Source organism: Oryctolagus cuniculus, chromosome 13, assembly GCF_051225735.1.
Source record: "Oryctolagus cuniculus isolate XC-2025 breed Fujian yellow rabbit chromosome 13, ASM5122573v1, whole genome shotgun sequence".
NCBI lineage: Eukaryota > Metazoa > Chordata > Mammalia > Lagomorpha > Leporidae > Oryctolagus > Oryctolagus cuniculus.
The window spans coordinates 85,188,937-85,210,841 of record NC_142879.1 but is presented as its reverse complement, the minus strand read 5'-3'; the positions used below and the strand labels follow the sequence as shown (position 1 = coordinate 85,210,841).

Below are 21,905 nucleotides of genomic sequence, written 5' to 3'. Positions count from 1 at the left end.
CACAGTTGCTGGCCAGCAGCTCCTGGAATGCTTCTGACCACAACAGTGCTTCCTTCGGGGAAGGTCTGCAAGAGCAGTTCTCTAATGAGTTGTGCTCAGAGCAGTTCCCCTCCCAGCTCAGCAGTGAGCTCTTCAGATTGCAAACACAGGAATCTCAACTTACTTGATGAAAGCTTGCTACCTGCTTTTCTTGCCAATTGTGGCCTTCCCAGGAATGGTGGAGTTTTGCCATAGGTAGCTCAACCTGGTCTTCAATACTCTTATTCTTAAAAAAAAAGACAATTCACTAAGTGGTTATCCTTGAATACACTACTGAGCCTGAATGCATTTTTACCAAATAAAGTTGCCCAATAGCTATAAACCAAAAGCCAACAACAGGCTTGCCCATCTAATATTACACTCAGCCCCGAAGTACTGAGCAGTTTCATCAATTCCTCAGAATGTAACTACGCTCTGAGCACTAAAGATAGGACTGCCCAAATTTTAATTATCAATACACTGCACAGCTAATAAAGCAGATGCTGTCTCTGGCCCACAAAAGGAGACAATTTCCCTGCAAGGTTAACTGCAATCAGGAGACATTTTGCACCTGATGGAACCCACAGCAGAACTGCCTTGAGCCGGCTCCTCTCCTTTCCTTTCCACCTTCGGTCCTGGATGGGCCAGAGACCATGCACAGGAGGTGCCATTGGTCACCCGTTGCCCCCTCTCTACCTGCAATGCTCCTGGTAGGAAAATGCTGCAGAACAGTGATTTGTCCCATGATTGTCACTGTGTGAGATCATCCCATCATGAGAAAATGACCATGGATTCAAATGAGATATCAACCACAGAAGCACTTCCCCCAGCATCAGTGCAGGAGGGTGGATGATGGAAGGCACAGCATGGCCAGGACTCTAGGGACCCTGCAGGACTCTGCTGCCCTGGATGCCTATAGCAGGCAGCTGCATGCGGCCCAGTGTGCCAACAGCACCCTCCTACGAAACCTTTCCCCCTGTCTGCCCATGCAGACCACACAGATGCTGTGTCAGTGAGTAAATCAGCACCGCACACTTGGTTTTCCTGATGAGACTTGGCCTTCATTACTTCCCCAAGTTCAGCACGTGCTGCAAGCCTCAGCCAGCAGGGCCGGTGGGAGAGGTGGGCAGTCGCACTCACCAGGTCTGTCTCTTCTTCTCCTGACCCTCCTGACTCTGGGGCCTCCACCTGCATTCTAGCCCCAAGGTACAAAACAGCCAAGAAGCTAAACGACCCACATCACCAGCCTACACCGCAACTACCAGCTGCTCACCAATGACCACCGCCTTTATAGCCAGCCTACATGGGGCGGGTCTGGCAGCACTGGTCCTGCCCCAGGGCAGGAAGGATTGGCCCGAGGTTCCCCCGCTGGGCGGAGCCTGAGCTGTCCTGCAGCAGATTCTGGAACCAAGAGAGCTGCTGATGGCTGAGGCCCTGGCTCAGAGCACACTTAGTGAGACCCCATGCCCGGCAAGGGCGCTGGGGCCCTGGACTTTCCCAGGCTGCAGTCCTAGGGTGGAGGCTGACTCGGCCCTCCTTCCCTAGCCCTGCCCACAGGTGGAGTGGGGTTCCCATGGGGCATCTTCCTTCATGGGAGCATGGGTGAACCCCAAATGCCGCGACTCCCAGTTCTGAGTGCTGGCCCGCAGCCTTCCGGGAGGGAGTAGGATACAGAGACTTTGTGGGGAGGTGACACTTGAGCTGGGCCTGTATTTTGGGTTTGCTCTGGATGCAAAACCCAGTGCGCCTGGACCTGCGGGTCTGCTGCAGGCCTCCTGGAGGCTCTGGAAGCCTGGCGTCCTGGTGGCAAGGGCAGGAGGGCGGGAGGTCGAGGCACTGAGCTCCCGCTGGGTGCACCAGGCACTTTGGAGCTGTTCAGAGTAAGGAGTCGAGGTCACCTCCTGAACCACTGCTGGTCCCAAACTCCTGGTTTGGGATTTGCCAGAACCCTGAAGTAGGGGTGTGGTGGGGGTGGTAGTGGTTGGCTTCAATGCACTGTATTTGTGAATTCTTCAAACACAGCTTCTCCCTACTCCTGCAGGCTTTCAGGTGATTGACGAGGACAGAGTCCCTCCACTGCAAAGTGACTGAAGTTTGGAAACTACGTCCAGAACTTCACAGTGTGTATTCAGGTGGTCATCCTTCAGGCCTGCAGGTGGACAGCAAGAGCAACAGTAAGATATTAACTACTGTAGATACTCTCCTTTCTTTCCGGTAGACCCACCAAAAGAGAATGGGAGATGAGTACTTGAACATTGGAACCAGTCAGCATGCTAGGGTGAGCTGCCAGTACTTGGAGCTCAGGAGTGGACATGGAGAGCAAAACATGCATTGTTACTAAAGAGGACAGTTAGGCATTTTACTGTGAAAAGGGAAATCATTTAGATGTGAACAAGACACCTTAAGAAAAGGTCTGTATAGTTATTTTTGTTTATTTGCAAGGCAGAGAGAGCCCTTCCATTTACTGCTCATTCCTCAAATGTCTGCACCAACCAGAGCTGGGTCAGGCTGAAGCCAGGAACTCAGTGTGGGTCTCCCACACAGGTGGCAGAGACTCAAGTACTTGAGCCATCAGCTGCTGCCTCCCAGGGTTCTGTTAGCAGGAAGCCAGAAGCAGAAGCAGGGCTAGGGCTTGAGCCCTGAGCATTCTGACTGGGATGTGGAAGGCTTTACCACTATGCCAAACACATGCTCCAGTAAGGTGTTTCAACACGTTTGCAAAATGTAAGAATGTGGTTTTAAATATATGCTCTTCATCTTAAAAATTTGCATAATCTTATATTCAGTTTCATGATTCAATACTTATTATTAAATACAAGTAACATTTAGATACATGCTTTCCTCACCAATACAAACCTCAGTAACTTTTTCACTTTGAACCTTGAATATTAGCATTCATTCAGACTGAAGTTCACTCATAAGCTGGGAATTCTGACAAAGAGACAGTAGGGAAAAAATCTAGATGTGTATCTGATACCTAAGAAGGTTCTGAACCTGATTGACAGAATCTGAGTAACTGTTCGGAGAGTCACTTCATACCTCTCCCCTCTGTAATGAGAAGACTGTGTCCTTTGGCCACCTTCACATGATGTTATGTAAATTTTACCTGAAAAGCCTTTTATAAATTCTGAAGTACCATACAGAAGCATATTATGCATTTCCATATGTGTGAAAAAAGGCAATGTCAAAGGCACAGCTATTCCAGAGAGAAGTTAGGAGGATTAGCTCAGTTTTTAAGTGTGTAAGTACCATTAAATATCAACATATTTAAAATAGATTTATATATAGAGTGTGGAGTTCATGATAGATATTGAATAAATGCACTCTGGATAATAAGCAAATATCAGAAATAATGCCACACCCATCAGTGTTTAAACTCTTCAGACAGCTCCGTGCCAGGGAAGTGCAGTGATCCCTGTAAATTAACAAAAATCAATCTGTGTATACCCATGGAAGCCACTGGTTTATATGCAGCCTATACTAGAGGTTTTTGTGTTTAGTAAAATTACTTGATTTTTAATGAATGCTTTCAGACTGATACCTGATGCTGAGTGGCAGACAATTTTTTCTGAAAAGTATGTGGTTGAGAAATATAAATATAAATCAGTTTATAATTTTTGTGTCTGAATATTTTTATGCATTGAGACAGTACCTGCAATAATCAGAAGACTTTTCCTCAAAAAGTTGCTACATTGATGCATCTTCATTTATGTATGTAATGTATATTTAGGTAAAAGGAAGAGAGAGAGAGAGAGAGAGAGATCTATCTTTCATCTGCTGGCTCATTTCCAGATGGCCACAATAGCTGGGTTGAGCCAGGCTGAAGCCAGGACCCTGGAACTCTGTCCCAGTCCCCCATGTGGGTGTAGGAACCCAAACTCTTGGGCAATCTTTGCTGCTTTCCCAAGCAAAGAGCTGGACGAGAAGTGAAGGAGGTGAGTCTCAAAGCAGTGCCATAAGGCATGCTGCTGTTGCAGTTGGTAACTTACTCCTTTGTGCCACAATGCTGGCCCTGGATTGATGACATATTGAAGTGCTGCAACCGGCTTTTGGCTAAATAGGATGACTTAACATGTTTTCCACTCTGTGGAAGAGGAACAAATAAGGCAGTTGGTTGTAAAAGTTGCCCATGGAAACCACAGCCTGAGAAAGATGAATCAACTCACCTTGCATTTTCCACCTTGCATCTACACCACCCTTTTCTGGACAAACATCTGATTGTATGCCCTTGTGATGGAGGTTCTCAGGGTGCTGGAACTTTTTGTAATTTTTTTAAAAATATAGATTAAGAAGAAGGCAAATAAACAAAAAATTACAAACTGCTGCCAATACCAAGAAGAGATTATTGAGAGTAAAAGGTCACCTGTTGGAGCCAGCACTGTGGCACATCAGGTTAAAGCCCTGGCCTGAAATACAGGCATCCCATATGAGTGCTGGTAGAGTCCCAGCTGCTCCACTTCCAGTCCAGCCTCCTGCTAATGCACCTGGGAAAACAGTAGAGGATGGCCCAAGTCCTTGGGCCCTTTTGCTCATGTTGGTGACCCAGAACAAGCTCCTGGCTCCTGGCTTCTGATCAGCTCACTCTCTACCTCTCCATATATCTTTTTCAAATGAATAAAATATTTTTTTTAAAAAAGGTATCCTGCCATACTTCTTTCTTCCCTGTTAATTCCTAGGAATTAAAAATTGTTACGGGGCAAGCACTGTGGCAAAATGGGTTATAGCCACACCTGCAGCACTAGCATCCTCTATTGACACCATTGCATGTTCTACTTCTGATGCAGGTCTCTGAAAACATACTGGGAAAGCAGTAGAATATGGTAGAAATCCTTGAGTCTTGCACCCAAGCGAGAGACCTGGATGAAATTTCCCTGACCCCTGGCTTTTTTTTTTTAAAGATTTGTTTATTTATTTGAAAGAGTTACAAACACCCACCCACACACACACAGAGAGAGAGAGAGAGAGAGGTCTTCCATCTGATGGTTTACTCCCCAGCTGGTTGCAATGGCTGGAGCTGCGCTGATCTGAAGCCAGGAGCTAAGAGCTTCAAGTTCTCCCATGCATGTGCATGGGCCCAAGCACTTGGGCCATTTTCTACTGCTTTCCCAGGCCATAGCCAGGAGCTAGATCAGAAGTGGAGCAGCAAGGACTCAAACCAGTGCCCATATGGGATGCCCATAATGTTTTCTTTAATTGGAGAAATGTTCCTTTGATAGAATGAGCGTATGACCCCACAATATTTTCTACTTACTCATAATAGGGTCTGAGATGTAAAAGTCATGATTAATTTCTTAGAAGAAAATTTACATACCCAGAAGCAAAGAGTGAAAATTAACCTTTTGTTTTTCTCATGAATGAATCAGAGTTTCAAAACTAATACTTAACTTGTATTTTAGAGGAGTTAATGACTTAACCATCTCTTCTATTAGAAATACTACGTTGTGGCCAGTGCTGTGGCACAGCAGGTTAAAGCACTGGCCTGAAGTGCCAGCATCCCATATGGGCTCCGGTTCTAGTCCCAGCTGCTCCTCTTCTGATCCAGCTCTCTGCTATGGCCTGGGAAAGCAATAGATGGCCCACATCTTTGGGCTGTTCTGAAGCTCTTAGCATAGTGAACATATATTAGATTCTCATTATTGAAATCTTTAGAAATGTCAGAAAGCATGTAACTTTCTTTAACCATCTGAAACAGAGATGAGATCCATAAGGGCAGAACTGCTCAGCAGCCACACTGCAGGAATATGTATCTTTCTGACGATATCTTCATCTGCTTCTTGCAGTTGCAGCTAGTCTATGAGCTCTTGGTCTGTTTTCTGCCCTTGGGAGGGCCTAGGGTGCTCTATATTGTCTGTAAGGATTCAAAATTTGTTGTATATTAGTGTCTAATCATAAAATTTCCAAAGTGACAAGCTGGATGTAATAAACTATTCCAGACTGCAAAAAAAAAAAAAAAACAAGAAAATACAAACATAGTGTACTCTCTATAAAGTACAGCGGTAAATCTCTATTATAGAGATACACATGTCTACACAATTCTCTGTTTCTTTCCCTCTGAAAGTCTACATTCAGCTCTCGATGTTATGATTACTTAGGAATAGATTTCTTATACTTACTTTCATAATCAGTGAACTCGGAATTATTATTGTAGTATTGAGGATTGTACTGACTAAAACACTATGTTTATTCCATGTTAAATAACATCATCGTATCTTTGGATTCCATTTATCCTGCTACTGATGTATTCACAGGAGAGGGGAGGTGGGAGGAAAACCCAAGATCCATCAGGGTGGAGGAGGAATGTCAGAGGCTGTGGTTCTATTGTACTGCAGCTTGGGTTCTGGAAGAACACATTAATGGACCCAGATGGTGTGAAGCTAACTGAAGGGCTATGTTCTGTACACTTGTCTGTGGTACTGCATTTTCATTTATGTAAAATTTATTTCCTTCAAGTAATATATTAATTTGGATGAAAATGAAGATGTTAAGGAATTTTCAGAATGGGTCTGTTTAACCCTCATTGGCTTTGTTTTTAGGCACTTAACTCAGAAAAGAAAAGATAGAAAAATACATTTTGGGTTCTCTTCATCTGTACCATGGCACTCTTTGGTTAAGATTTATCATTTTGTCATATTTGATTCTCTAGACTCCCTGAAAAATCCCCTACTTCATTAGATGGAGTCCGTGTCTCACCATGGCAGTGAAAAGTTTAAAATGTTCCAGCTTTGCATTTAGCTAGGCCGTGGACACCTGCCATGGAACTTGCCAGCCAATTGTGTCAGGGGCATCATCTGAATCAGAATTACTTGCATGAAAACAAGGAGTTGCAGATTCTTCCAGTGAAAGTGGAGAGGAGCAAGAGCAGCAGAACATTGCCAGGGTTGAATGTGCCATGGGATGCTATGTGGTGGCTGGTGTCTGGGGTGCTGGTTCTGCAGAAGATAGGGCTTATGGGGGCTGGTGCTGTGATATAGCAGGTAAGGCTGCCTCCTGCAGTGCCAGCATCCCATATGGTCACCGGTTGGAGTCCAGCCTGCTCCACTTCCAATCCAGGTGTGCTGTGGCCTGAGAAAGCAGTAGAAAATGGCCCATGTCCTTGGACCCCTGAACCCACATGGGAGACCTGGAAGAAGCTCCTAGCTCCTGGCTTTGGATCAGCTCAGCTCTGGCCATTGCATCCAATTGGGGAGTAAACCAGCAGATGGAAGATTCTCTCTCTCTCTCTCTCTCTCTCTCTCTCTCTGCCTCTCCTCTCTCTGTAATTCTGACTTTCAAATAAATAAATCTTTTTTTAAAAAAAGCTTATGCTTAAGGGTAGTGTTCATGGAAAATGTGTGGGACATTTGGCAGCAAGATTTTAGATGAATTTTCCAACCCCTGAACCTCCTAGAGATTAGAATAGACTTCTAATGCACAACTTCCACTTATGCTTAATTAGGTTTTTGTTTTGAATTGTTTTTGATGAAACAGCAAGGAATTCTGAGTTATAGACTTCCTATTTCAGAGACAGGAGAACAGTGATGCCTGCATTTTAATTAAATAATGCCTATCACCCTTTCGTAAGCAACAAATGATCACAGATTCTCTCTTTGCTGCTAAGTAATGAGCATGGTGATTCTTCCCTCCGTAACCACCTTCCCACCTACACTCCCTCCCCTCTTCCTCCTTCCTCTCCTATTTACATGGAATGCCTTACATAGCTAGGCTGAACTTTTAATCCACTTGGCCCTAGGTGTTCATACACTTCAACTCTGTGTGATTATTCATATGCCCTTTTTATGACAAGGCTTATGTCAGAACGACAAATTATATATTCACCTAATACTGAGAGTCATCAAATTGATTTCTATTTTCTTCTCTCTTAGGCAGTTCTTGAGGGGCAGAAATATTTATTTTGTATATCATGTATTTATTCAACTAAAAGACTGACTGTCAAGATGCTGAGTTTTAGTGTCAAAGCAAATATGTTTCTAGACCCCATGAAGGTTACAGTCTGGCAAGAAAGAGCCATCTACCCAAAGAATATTGTTTAACATAGTAAATGCTGGTGTGAAGTCAGTGGATAAAGATTGAAGCATTCTTAATCTAGCACCAACTCTAATCCCATGATCTCTAATTGAGAGAAGTAATCAGAAACACAGAACTCCATGTTACCCAGTTATCTCTTTGAATTTCTGATTAAAAAATAAAACATATCAAACAACACACAAATACCTAGGAGTGCATAATATTTATATACTATCTTGATATTAAAAATAAGAACAAATAACCATGAAATAATAGCAACTTTGAATCTCCTTTGTTTTCTAGACAAGTTATAATCCTATGTGGTTCTTTATAGTAAAATATTACAGTAAATTACAGTACATCATTACAGTAAATTATTACAGTAAATAATTACAGTAAATTATTTTTGTAGGTACTCTTCATCTCACTCACATTTTTTCCTTTTGATAAATCAAATTTTAAAAACTGAGACCCAAGAGAAAAGAAAGATTTTTAAGCTAGTGTTATATGTTGATTGGCTCTCTAAAAATGATTTATTTATTTATTTGAAAGTCAGAGTTACACAGAGTAGAAGGGGAGAGAGAGACAGAGAGACATCTTCCATCTTTTGGTTCACCCACCAATTGGTCACAATGGCTCGAGCTGTACTGATCTGATGCCAGCAGCCAGGAGCTTCTTCTGGGTCTCCCACACTGATGCAGCTGCCCAAGGACTTGGGCCATCTTCCACCGCTTTCCCTGGCCATAGCAGAGAGTTGGATCGAGAGCAGAGTAGCCGGGACTCAACCTCCACCCATATGGAATGTCAATGCTTTACATGCTATGCCACAGTGCTGGCCCCTTGATTGGCCTTTAACTTAGACTTTTTTATGATATTAAAAAACACCATGCTTTTCTAAGCTCTTTCCATTCAGTTTCTATTTTGTAAACTCCAGATAATACTGTCCCCAGAATTAATCTAAGGTATAAATGCTATGATATAAGGCATTTAACCCCTTAACCTGTCTCTTTGAATACGCAGCTATGTTAGCTCTGTGTCCATTCTTCTGTCTCTGTACTAGATGAATAAAAAGACAGTTTAAAATGATTTGAAAAGAACTATAAGGGGCCGGTGCTGTGCTGCTGCTGCCAATTGGGGAGTGAACCAGCAGATGGTAAACCTCTCTCTCTCTCTCTGTCTCTGCCTCTCCTTCTCTGTAACTCTGACTTCCAAATAAATCAATAAATCTTAAAAGAACTATAAACATCAATAAAACACAAATGAAAATTGTATTCTCAAAACTGGATATTAAACCATGCCTTCTACACCTCTGTTAAAAGCTACATTCTATCATAGTCATTTATGATTTCTAGGGCCAAAGTAGTAAATAAGATTTTTCTGGAAGAGACAGAGGTTATGAGGGAGCCAGGATTTGGGGTCAGTTAGCAGCAGTGAGTGTCACTCTTTCAGATTTGATTCAGGAAAGGAAGAAAGCAACTGATCCCTGAGATTTTGGTGGGGGGAAGGAAAGGAAGGAGGGACTGAATAAAAGCAAAGGCCCTCTGGTTGTGGGCACCCAGCCCTGACTACAGCCTTTGGGAGGGTCAGCTGGTGTCTCTACTGATGCTGCGGCCTGTACTCCATTTCCCAGAGTTCCCAGGAGCTTGGATGTATTATGCCTTCTGAATGCTTGTGCACATGCGTGTGCTGCTGCCATTCCCTGGGGCCTGAGTTGGAACAGAGGGAGTTCATTCCCTGATCAGGGTCAGCCCTGGGGGCTGTGCTTCTCCTTCTCTGGCATTTACTCCATTTCCTGCTCTGCACGTGCGATCCCAGGCAGTTTCCAAGTGCTCACCCTAAGCCTGCCTCCTGCTGCGTCTTCCCTCTTCATCCTCCACCTGTGGGTCCCACTTACCAGGGAGTCTCTTCCCGCCACTCCCGAATTGCTCCCCGCATGTCCGGAAGAAAGGGTACCTGCTCCAGGGACTTTCTGCTGCAGGTTTGGCATGCAGGAAGGGGCGGGGACATGTGTGGGAGAAGGGTGGGTGCCAGGGTGCCATCGATCATGGCAGCTTCCCCCGAGGTCAGGACTGGGACCCGGGCTGTTCTGTCTCCCACCTCCACTTCCCAGGCTCCCAGTGCCTGGAATCTCTCCTGCAGGACCTCACCCAAACTGTCCCTAATGTGCTTTATTTAGTGGTTACAGGAGAGAGGGGGCAGCATTCTGGGAACATGCACACGCAGGGAAGGAAGGCAGAAAGACTCCGGCTCTCCACAGTTAAATAAGCTGGGTTCCCACTGTGGGTGGTCTCAGAATGCAGTCTGGCCAGGTCTCTTGATGTTTCCTGGGCTGGTTCCTGCAGGGTGGGGCTGGGTGGCCTTCAGCAGGGAGCCTGGGGCAGCAGAGGGGTGGGAAGGAGGATTTGACTAGGATCTGCCCCACTGCTCTCATCTTGCACCTCATCTTCCTGGTGGGGAGCAGTGTGAAGTGTGCATTGATCCCTCTCATATTAATTATCAGATTTTTCCAATGTGGAATTTGAAGCTGTTCCAGAAACCTGGGGTGGGAAAACTCCCTTCTTTCAAACAGGCACAGAGACAGTGGAGGATCCAAGGAGTTTCTATTAATGGCCCTAGGCTCAGCTGGAATGATTTCCTGAGAACTGAGCATCAAATTCAAGTTTCTTAGCTGTTACAGCATTGGTGGGTTTAAATGGCAGCCTTCATGACTTAGGTCCACATTTCCAATGGTCAGGGGGTCCAGTATGTTTGTAAAAGAGATGCCAGGGACAGATTTATTAGGATAGCTTTATGACTGGAGTTTACAGAAGCAGAACTTAGGACATCTTCCCTCCCTAGATAAGATTTCAGTGGGCAGCTGTTTCACTCATTAATTGTGAGCATCCACTTTTAAAGGTTTGTGTTGGATGGGGTCCACTTCTCTTTCTTTGATGATGTATTTGGCTGCTTTTCATATTCTGTCTTCAGCTATTTCTTCTCCTGTTAGCAAGGCTGTCAACTCTTTTTACCTGCCACTGATCCCTTTGCAAAATAAGAAGAGAACTAAAATTAATGCAAGTCTACTGTGTTGTCAATAACTGGAGCTACTTTTTTAAAGATTTATTTATTCATTTGAAAGAGTTACACAGAGAGAGGAGAGAGAGAGAAAGAGAGAGAGACGTCTTCTGTCCGATGGTTCACTCCCCAATTGGCAGCAGCAGCTGGAGCTGTGCCAGTCTGAAGCCAGGAGCTTCTTCTGGGATGAAGCTGGTTTTTAAAATAATTATTTATTTATTTGAAAGGCAGAGTTACAGAGTGGTAGAAGCAGAGATGGATGGCTGGAGCTGTTTGGATCCAAAACCAGAAGCCAGGAGCTTTGTCCAGGTCTCATAGGTGGGTGCAGGAGATGAGGGATTTGGGCCATCTTCTACTGTTTTCCCAGGCCACAGCAGAGAGCTGGATGGGAAGTGCAGCAGCCAGGATCCCAACCGGCACCCATATAGGATGCTGACACTGCAGGCAGTAGCTTTACCCACTATGCAACAGTGTTGCCCACTAACTGGAGCCCTTTTAATCTGAGTTTGCATAAAGTGGAGAATTACAACATCATAAATACAGATAAGTAACATCTTTTTCTCTGCCCAGTACTTTACAGTTACCCAGTGCTCCACTGAGAATCTTACATTCCACACTGTGTAATTAAGAAGGCCAGTTACTTGTCTTATTTTGGGTTCTGTGGTTAAACCCATGACATTTTTGAAATGGGAGGATATTAGTTCTACAATTTCATAAAGACTGCTCTGTGGAAGCATCAATAGAAGTTATAACTGTGAGAGTGGTAAGAAAGAAGAATGGAAGAAATAAGTACCCCTTACGCCACACAGAGATGTCCACAAATGGAGTAGAAGATGTGCCCTTGAAAACTATGGCTGACTTTCTGGGACAAACTGTGTTTGAGTGCTTCACATGTTCTGATAGAAAGGTGTTGCCACCAGGTTATTAGTATATTTATTTAGTTAGTTTTTAAAGATTTATTTATTTATTTGAAAATCAGAGCTACACAGAGAGAGAAGGAGAGACAGAGAGAGAGAGAGAGAGAGAGAGAGAGAGAGAGATGTCTTCCATCAGGTTCATTTCCCCAATGGCTACATCATTGTGAACTTTGCTCAGTTCCTGACCTATACCTTTCCTTTAACCTAGTACTTTGCCATGTAGTAGCCCATGAAAACTGCAGACTGCATAAATGAATGAATATTTGGAGGGTTGTGATTTCTTAGAGGAACATCATGAGACAGAAGGAATAAAACAAAACAAAAGTATCCTCCGTATATAGAAGATATACTGTTTTTGCAAGCTATAGAGAAGAGGAAGAAGAAGGAAAGTAGTGAGACTGGAAAGGGTGTGGCAAAGGTAATAGGCACTAGTCAAGAATTCAACAAGCCCATTAGGAAAGTATTAAGGATTCTTTACTTCCATGTAGACTCTGCCCTCTAATGGTGAACAGGGTCCTCTAAACCCACTTGTTGCACAAATGAAAACCCAAGCATTGTCTTCTCCCACAGATGGAGTCTGCTATTGGTTTTGATTTACATTTCCCTAATGGCTAGTGATATTGGGCATGTTCATCTATGTCTTGACCATTGAGATTTCCTCTTCTGAGAAACATCTATTCAGATCATTCTCCATTTCTGAACTGTACATTTTGCTTCTTGTTTGGAGTTTTTCCAGTTCTATATAAGTATGTTTTGGCTATCAATCTTTTGTCATAGTCAGAGTTTTCAATGTTTCCTGCCATTCCGTCCATTATATCTTCACTCTGTTGATTACTTTGTTGTGAAGATGTATCTTAATTTGATATGCTCAAATTTGTATATTTTATTTTGTTACTTGTGCTTTTGGAATCTGACCCAAAACTGTTGTCTATGCTAATGTTTTACAGTTTCTCATATGTTTACTTAGGTTTTGGGTTTTTTTAACATACATAATTTTATTACAAATTTTTTTAAAAAAACAACGCAGAATGCAACATCCTAACAAAAAATCCAAATTTACAAATGATACTAATTCCTACAACTTTGCTGTGCTACCATACACAAGTCAAGAAATTAAAGAAACCATTAAATATTTAGGAACATTCAACATCAGAAGCTTTAAAATCTAACTGTATGTAGTAGCCCCTCAAAAAGCTACAACCTGCATTTTTTAAAAAAAAGTATTTTCTCTACAAAGAATCTTATCAGCTATACAAAAATCTGTACAGTTTCTTTATACTGAAGCTAATATTGAGCTGCACTTGAATTCACATTCTTAGCAAAACAACTGCCTGAGCACACACGCACACTCCACACTCATCATTACAGGATAGCCATTTATTCTTCATCTTCATCCTCTTCCTCATCATCTTCATCTTCTTACTCTTCCTCTTCTTCCTCCTCATCTTCAGGTTCATTCTTCTTCTTTGAGCCTGTGGGCCTACCAGGGCCCTTCTTTCCCGCTTCACTTTTGCCCTTGGCACGGTATGCAGCAATATCCTTTTCATATTTCTCCTTTAGCTTAGCTGCTTTCTGTTCATATGGTTGTTTATCTTTGGCTGACTGTTCAGACCACATCTCACCCAATTTTTTTGCAGTGTCCCCAATGGACAGGCCAGGGTGTTCACTTTTGATCTCTGGGCAATGTTCAGAGCAAAAGAGAAAGAAGGCAGATGGTGGTCTTTTAGGAGCATTAGGATCCTTTTTCTTTCCCTTCTTAGCACCCTTGGGAGGAACGTAATTTTTCATCTCCCTGACATAAAGAGCTTTATCACTTTTTGCCATATCTACAAACTTGGACTTTTCCTTTGCAGACATGGTCTTCCATCTCTCCGAGCATTTCTTAGAGAATTCTGCGAAATTGATCGAAGAGTCAGGGTGTTTCTTCTTGTGCTCTTCCCGGCACGTCTGCACAAAGAAGGCATAGGAGGACATTTTGCCCCTCGGCTTGTTGGGGTCTCCTTTACCCATGACAACAGAACGGCGGCCACCTGGTGCGAGTTGTTCCTCAGACTCCCGCAGAGCGGCCAGATCCGACGGCATTGCTTCCTTCCCTCAGTTCCGGCGTGAACTCAGGATGTGAGGGCGATCTGGCTGCGACATCTGTCACCCCATTGATCGCCAGGGTTGCTTCGGCTGATCTGGCTGGCTAGGCGGGTGTCCCCTTCCTCCCTCACCAATCCACGTGCGTCCCTCCCGAAGCTGCATGCTCGGTCGAAGAGGACGACCTTCCCCGCTAGAGGAGGACCGGTCTTCGGTCAAGGGTATATGAGTAGCTGCGCTCCCCTGCTAGAACCTCAAAACAAGCTCTCAAGGTTTTGGTTTTATATTTAGACTTTTAATTTACCTTGAGTTGCTTTTACATAGTGTATGAGGTGTTGGGGTATCTTTTCAGGCTTCTACATATGGATAATCACTTTCCTTTAAACCATTTGCTAAAGGGATTCTTCTTTCTCCTGTTTGTTTTATTTCCTTTATTAAATAGGGGTTGGCTGTAGAAAAGTCAGTTTATTTCAGCTGCCTATTTTTTCCATTGAACTATGTGTCTGTTTTTCCAACAGTGCTAACACTGCTTCTATTTTTTTAAGATTTCTTTATTTGAAAGGCCAGATGCTTCTTCCAAGTCTCTCATGTGGGTGCCAGCACCCAAGAACATGGTCCATCTTCCACCAATTTCCCAGGTGCATTAGTAGGGAGCTGGATTGGAAGTGGAGAACCTGGTCTTCTAGCAACAACATATGGGATGCATGCACAGCAGGACAAGGCATTAACCTACTACACCACAGCATCAAACCTTTCCTTATTTACTTCTGCTGTGATCTTTCATTATTCACTTTTCTACTGCCCCACAACTTGACTCATTCCTGTTTTTTTTTTTTTTTTTCTGGGTCCTGGAGGATGGTAGTAGGTTGCTTCTGGGATATCTTTTTTATGTTAGTAGATACTTGGTAATCTAAAATCATAGTTTTTACTTTCTATATTTCTCTGCTAATCACAAGGACCTTCTAGATGACAGCAGAAAATGCTAGCAGAAATGAGGATATATTAATTTGCTAAGAAAATACCACAGAGAATATGATTTAAATCATGGAATTTTACTTCTCAGAGTTGTAGAGCTTGAAAATATCAGATCAAGGTGCTAATAGGCTCAATTTTTCCAGAAGCCCTTCTCTGATGTGACAGAAACATCTATCATTTGATCTGCTTAAAAGCACTTTCTTCAGGTAGAGTTATGTTGGTGGTTAGCACTTCAGTGTTTGAGTTTTAGGGAGGCAGATTTCAGTCCACAACAGCATAGGGGCCCTGTGGTCTACTTCAATGACAGCCATCTCTGCGGAGGATAGAAAGTTTGAAATCAGCATTAGGAGTTCTCACAGTATTACTGTCAGTGCTATCTCCATCAAATGTGCATTCATGTACACACAAACAAAACTACCTGTACACATAAACACATTCAACAGTGGAAATGCCTGATGGTTGTGTACAGGTAACATCAATATAATAATCCATAAGATGGCCTATTAGCAGACATTAAAAGAGAATTAGAAAGAATGACAACAAAATCTGCAGTTACCTATATTTATGTCTATATGTATGATATTCAGTATTTATAGTTGCTAAAAGATGAATACTGATGTGTGGAAATAAAAGCTAAACCTTACCTTGCAATATTGCAGCCTAGTCTACATGAAAGATGTCTTCCTAAAACCTTTCCCTGGGCCCACTCTGTGGCATAGTAGATTAAGCATCCACCTGCAGCACCAGCATCCCACATGGGCACCAGTTTGAGTCCCTGCTCCTGCACTTCCAATCCAGCTCTTTGCTAATGGCCTAGGAATGCAGTGGAACATGCCCTGAGTGCTTGGGCCCCTGCACCCATGTGAGAGACCTGGAGGAAGCTGCTGACTCCTGGCTTCTGGCACCTGGCTTCAGATCGGCCCAGCTCCAGTCATTATGGCCATTTAGGGGTGAACCAGTGGATAGCAGACCTCTCTTTCTCTTCCTCTCTATATCTGTCACTCTGCCTCACAATAAACACATCTTTTAAAAATCTTTCCCTTTTTAAATTTCTTAATTGTTTTAAAGATTTATTTATTTATTTATTTACAAGTCGAGTTACAGACAGAGAGGAGAGCCAGAGAGAAAGAGGGAGGTCTTCCATCTGATGTTCACTCCCTAATTGATTGCAACTGCCAGAGCTCTGCTGATCCGAAGCCAGGAGCCAGGAGCTAGTTCCAGATCTCCCAGATCGGTACAGGGGCCCAAGGACTTGGGCCATCTTCTACTACTTTGCCAGGCAATAGCAGAGAGCAGGATCAGAAGTGGAGCAGCTGAGTATTGAACCAGCCCCCATATGGGATGCTGGCACTTCAGTCCAGGGTGTTAACCTGCTCCACCACAGCACCAGTCCAACATTTTAAATTTCTGATACTCTAAAGTAGCACAGGACTACATTACATCTAGGAAAGATGTATTTAAAAATTATAAATCTAGTGCATTTTAGCAGAAGTCCTAATAAATACTTCTGATTTTCTCAACATTATGTATAAATAAATGATAGAATGAGTCATTGTCAGATTAATAGAAGGAGTTTGAGAGGATTGTCTCTCTTTCAATTGTGTTGAATAGTTTGAGAAGCATTAGTTCTTTAAAAGACTTGTAGAATTCAATAGTGAGGCTGTCTGATCCTGGACTTTTCTTTCTTGTTAGGGTCTTTATTACTCATCCACTCTCTGTCTTGGTTTTTGATTTGTTTAGCTTTTCTATGTGTCTTCATGACTCAATTTTGGTATATTGTGTATGTCCAGGAATCTGTTGATTTTTCCTCTAGGATTTCCAATTTGTTAACCATCACAACAGATGCCCGCATCATATATTGCAGTGCTAATCTGAGTTTTGGGTACTCCACTTCCAAATCAGTTTCATGTTAATATCCCTGGGAAGAAATGGATAATAGCTCAAATTCTTTCCTTCTTGTCATCTAATTTGGAGAACTGTAACCTCAATGGGGACTTGAAACCTGGTCTTGCACAGTTGTAGCCATATAGAAAGTGAACCAGCAGATGGGATATCTCTCTGCTTCTCTTTCCTTCTCTCTTTGTCTCTGTGTCTCTCTGCCTTTTTTTTGTCATATTAAAATATTTAATTACTTATTTGAAAGAGTTACAGAGAGAGGGAGAGACAGAAATCTTCCACCACCTAATTCATTTTTGAGATGACTTTAATAGCCAGAGTGTGGCCAGGTTGAAGCCAGGAGCTTTTCCTCCGATGTGCGTGGCAGCATCCCAGCACTTGGGCCATCTTTCCCTGCTTTTTCAGTCCATTGGTAAGGAGCTGGATCAGAAATGGAATAGCTGGTACTTGAACTGGTGCACATACAGGATGCCAATGTAACAGATAGCAACTTTGTCCACTGCACCACAACCACCAGCTCCTCTTTCTGGCTTTCCAATAAATAAATCTTTTGAAAAAGAATTTAAGGTAGTAAAAGTCATCATGACTGAGCAATGGCAAATTTATTGAAGTGATCGACTTTCTTAAAGGTCTATTTATGAATTTGAAAGGCAGCACTAGAAAGAGAGAGTGGGAGAGATGGATCTTCCTCCTGGTTTGTTCACTCCTCAAATGGCTGCAATGACTGTGGCTAGGACAGACTGATATCAGGAGCCGGGGGCTTCTTCCAGGTCTCTCACATGGGTGCAGGAGCCCCAATATTTGAGTCACCCTGTGCTGCTTTTCCAGACACATTAGCAGGGAACTGGATCCGTTTGGAGCATTAATGTCTATGATACTCTCCTTGCAGTTGAAGGATTTAGAATCCATTTTGATTATGGGTGGGCTAAGTACAACAGCTCCCAATTGTCCAAGGTTTGGATTAGATGGGTTCTGAGAAATTTTGTTAAAATAGTTATTAATCATAACTCTGAGCTTAAGCTTTTCTTACCAAATTTTCATGTTTGCTGATGTTTATATCTATGGGAAAATTGGGTCTCTGGATTGCAACCAATGAAAGCATCCAGACTAACAGTAATAAGGTCAACAGTCAGCAGAATGATGTCCAGCTGAACTGAAATAGCTTTTCTTATTTGGTAGAGGGGTTACCTCCTGCATTATACTGACATACTGACATAGACAGTAGATATTGGAGCCTGTCTCTTCTGCCAAATGGAGAATGCCGCATTTTGATCCATCATATATATATTTATATATTATAATATATATTATATATTTCTATACATAATATAGAATTACATATAATTATCATAAATATATAATATGTAATTATATATAAATATTATATATGAATTTATTTATATATAAATATATAATTATTTCTGATCCAGCTCCTTCCCATGGATTGAAAAAGCAGTGAAAGATGGTCCAAGTGCCTGGGTTGCTGCCACACACATTGGAGGAGGAGCTCCTGGCTTCAACCTGGCCACACTCTGGCTATTGAAGTCATCTCAATAATATATATATATATATATATAATATATATAATAGTTATAGTAAATTATATAATATTATCTGTTTATAATTATTCTGTATTATATAATATATTATATGATAAAGCATAATATATTTTATATATGAATATATTTATATACATAAATATATATATAAATAATTGTAAATATATATATATATAGAATTTATTTACGTATTTGACAGGTGTACTTACAGACAGTGAGAGGAAGAGACAGAGAGAAAGGTCTTCCATATGCTCATTTACTCCCCTAATGACTGCAATGTCTGCAGCTGGGCCAATCTGAGCTAGGAGCTTCCAGGTCTCCCACATTTTGGCAGGGACCAAAGCACTTGGAACAGCTTCTACTGCTTTCCCAGGCTATTGCAGAGAGCTGGATGGGAAAAGGAGAAATGGGGACTAGAACTGGTGCTCATATGGGGTGCCAGCACTGCAGGTAAAGGATTACACCACTGCACCACAGTGCTGGCCCCAGTCTATCCTTTATTAAGGAGATCTCAGTAATCATGTTCAGGTATTGCTGTCCTATATTCATGGCCAAAGTCCTAGCAGGCAACATGGTTTGGAGAATCGTAAGCACAAGGTGTGTAGGAGACTTCATTTCTCATACAGCACAGTTAATAACAAGGTTCCAAGAGGGGAAATTACTTGCATCATAGTCTTTGAGAACTAATGGACATCACAGGTGATCTAAAGAATTTAGAAGGTTTGTGAGCCCCTAGAGTGAAAAAGTCACTGGGAGCACAAGGACAGTGCCTAGAGTTTATTTTGATGGATTTTAGCCCCTTTCATTGGAGGGAGGCCCGAAGAAGCTGGACTGATTAGTAAACCTCAGAAGTGTCTTTTCAATGTGAAGGCTAACTGAGACTGAGGGGTTTTTGGAAAAACGTTGAACAAAAGACATTTCCCACACTTGGTTAAAACACATCATTTATCTACTGATTTTCATCAAATCTGTTAACATTAGGTATAAGGTACAGTGGACATGGTGGATGGCATATAACAATATGATTTTAGTAATATATCATGAGGTGCTTTTTTTAAATGGATTTAGCAGGTAAAATTGGGCTACCTAATGGGATGTAGCTGGAATAATCACCTTTTTGTTAAATAAATCTGAGGTAATAAATGTTAGTGTATGAAGACATTGAGTTTTCTGTTATTGGGCCTTCTTGGTTATTTTAATCTGGGATCTGCGAATTCTCATTTTCTTTATTTTATTCCTCATCATGTCGGACCAACTCTGCTGCTTTGGGGATTTTTTTAGTACATCTGACATTTGGAAATTTAGACAATAGTATAGTTAAAAAGAGATCTACCAAGTAAAGTATTTTTATTCTGATACATATTTTGGAATTCTTCTAAAATTCCTATTGAGTATCCTTGTTAAATTTAGTTGCATCCCAGGTTAAGACTTATTGGAGGCAGGCGCCATGGCTCAATAAGCTAATCCTCCACCTGCGGTGCAGGCACACCAAGTTCTAGTCCTGCTGGGAGAGCCAGATTCTGTCCCAGTTGCTCCTCTTCCAGTCCAGCTCTCTGCTATGGCCCAGGAGTGCAATGGAGGATGGCCAAAGTGCTTGAGCCCTGTACCTGCATGGGAGACCCGGAGGAAGTACTTGGCTCCTGGCTTTGGATCAGCACCATGTGCCAGCCGCAGCACACTGGCGGCAGCGGTCACTAGGGGGTAAACCAACAGAAAAAGGAAGACCTTTCTCTCTGTCTCTCTCACTGTCCACTCTGCCTGTCAAAATAAAAAATAATTTTTATAAAAAGACTTATTGGAACCACTTCAGTGATTATACCCATGAAACTTTGTTAATAAATGCAAATAGAACCTGGGAAAATTGATGTATATCTTATGCTGTAGAGACTTAAGATTGAACATCTTTTTTTAATCTTTTTAATTATATAATTTAAAAACAAATTTTAGATTTTTTTTTTACTTTACTAAGTCACAGCTCTGGCCCCATTAATATGACTTAACAATGTTTTTTCCTCTCAGACTTATCTCTATTGTTTCAGTTAACTGCATGCCTTTTCTTTACATTCAGATTCCCTCAGCTCTCAAAGCTTATTCATCTTAATTCTGTTGTTCCTATTTCCCTCCCTTTTATTCTGTCCCTAGGCTAATTGAGGTCATGATTCTCCATTCCTTCTGTGTGATGTCACAGTAGGCTTGAAGTGTTCTTTTTCTCTTCTGATTTCTAAAGAAAGAAATTATGTATTCCCCCAGTTTAGATATTTTAATAATGCACTCTAAAACAAAGGTTAAATGTTCTTAATTTGACAAGAATTTTCAGGGCCAGTGGTGTGGCATAGTGGGTAGAGCCACCACTTGCAGTGCTGGCAGCTCATATGGATCCAGATCTCTGCTAAAGCCTGGGAAAGCAGTAGAAGATGGCCCAAGTCCTTGGCCCCTGCACCCATGTAGGAGACCTGGAAGAAGCTCCTTGCTCCTGGCTTTGGATTGGCACAACTCTGGCCATTGCAGCCAACTGGGGAGTGAACCAGTGGATGGAAGACCCCTCTCTCTTCTCTGCCTCTCTCTGTGTAATTCTGACTTTCAAATAAATAAATAAATCTTTAAAAAAAGAATTTTTTCTAATTTTAGATTTGTTCTCCTTCATTGTCACTTCAGGGTGTGTGTAAGGAGTGCATATCCAGTTTTTCTATTTTGGAATTTTGGGATTTTGTATTAGCTCTGCTGTGTATTCATTTTTCTTGAGCATTGGTGATATCTTCTCCTTAGTTGTATTAAGAGAGAGAGCAATAGCCCTCATGTCTTTTTAGTTAAGTAAGACATATTAAAAACAGAGCATTCAGTATCCATTCATAGTATTTTGACTTGTTCAATTGATTTTCCTGAACTCCCTTGGATATTCTTGGTCTTTGCTGTACAACTTTCTATACTCATTAATTCTTTGATATTCCCAAATCCAGAAAATGAATGACTCAACAGCTGTGTTCCTGTATTTGCTGGGACTCAGGGTAAGAAGCAAAGTGGAGGTGTTCAGGAATCTACAGGTACATGCTACATAGCAAAGCACATCATTTCCTATACAAAGTGACTGGGAAATCCAGAATCTTTTGCACACATATTGGATCCTGAACTATTACTGGATTATTCAGTAAGATTTTAATGTATTTATTTTCTGTGTGTGTGTTTGTATTTCTAAATAAACTCTGCTGGGCTACTTAACATTAACATATATTGCAGAATTCTTTCATCAGTTTTTACTTTTAAAAAATTTCTTTTTCAGTTTTATGGGAGAGGGTAGAAGTTTTCTGCTATGTAACTGAAAATTCATTCATTCATTAAAGTAAAAATATTTGTTGCAAATTGGTAGAATACTATTAATTCTTGTGTGATTTTCATGAAACTA

The 21,905-nt window shown here is 41.9% G+C and overlaps 1 long non-coding RNA gene across 1 annotated transcript; it reads left to right on the top strand.

The window, feature by feature from the left end:
• Positions 1-569: 569 nt before the first annotated feature.
• On the top strand, positions 570-21,633 carry LOC149122711 (uncharacterized). The gene is made up of 3 exons (XR_016219367.1): positions 570-1,575; positions 2,060-2,192; positions 21,463-21,633. It is a non-coding gene; the product is annotated as an uncharacterized LOC149122711 (long non-coding RNA).
• The last annotated feature ends 272 nt before the right edge of the window (positions 21,634-21,905 follow it).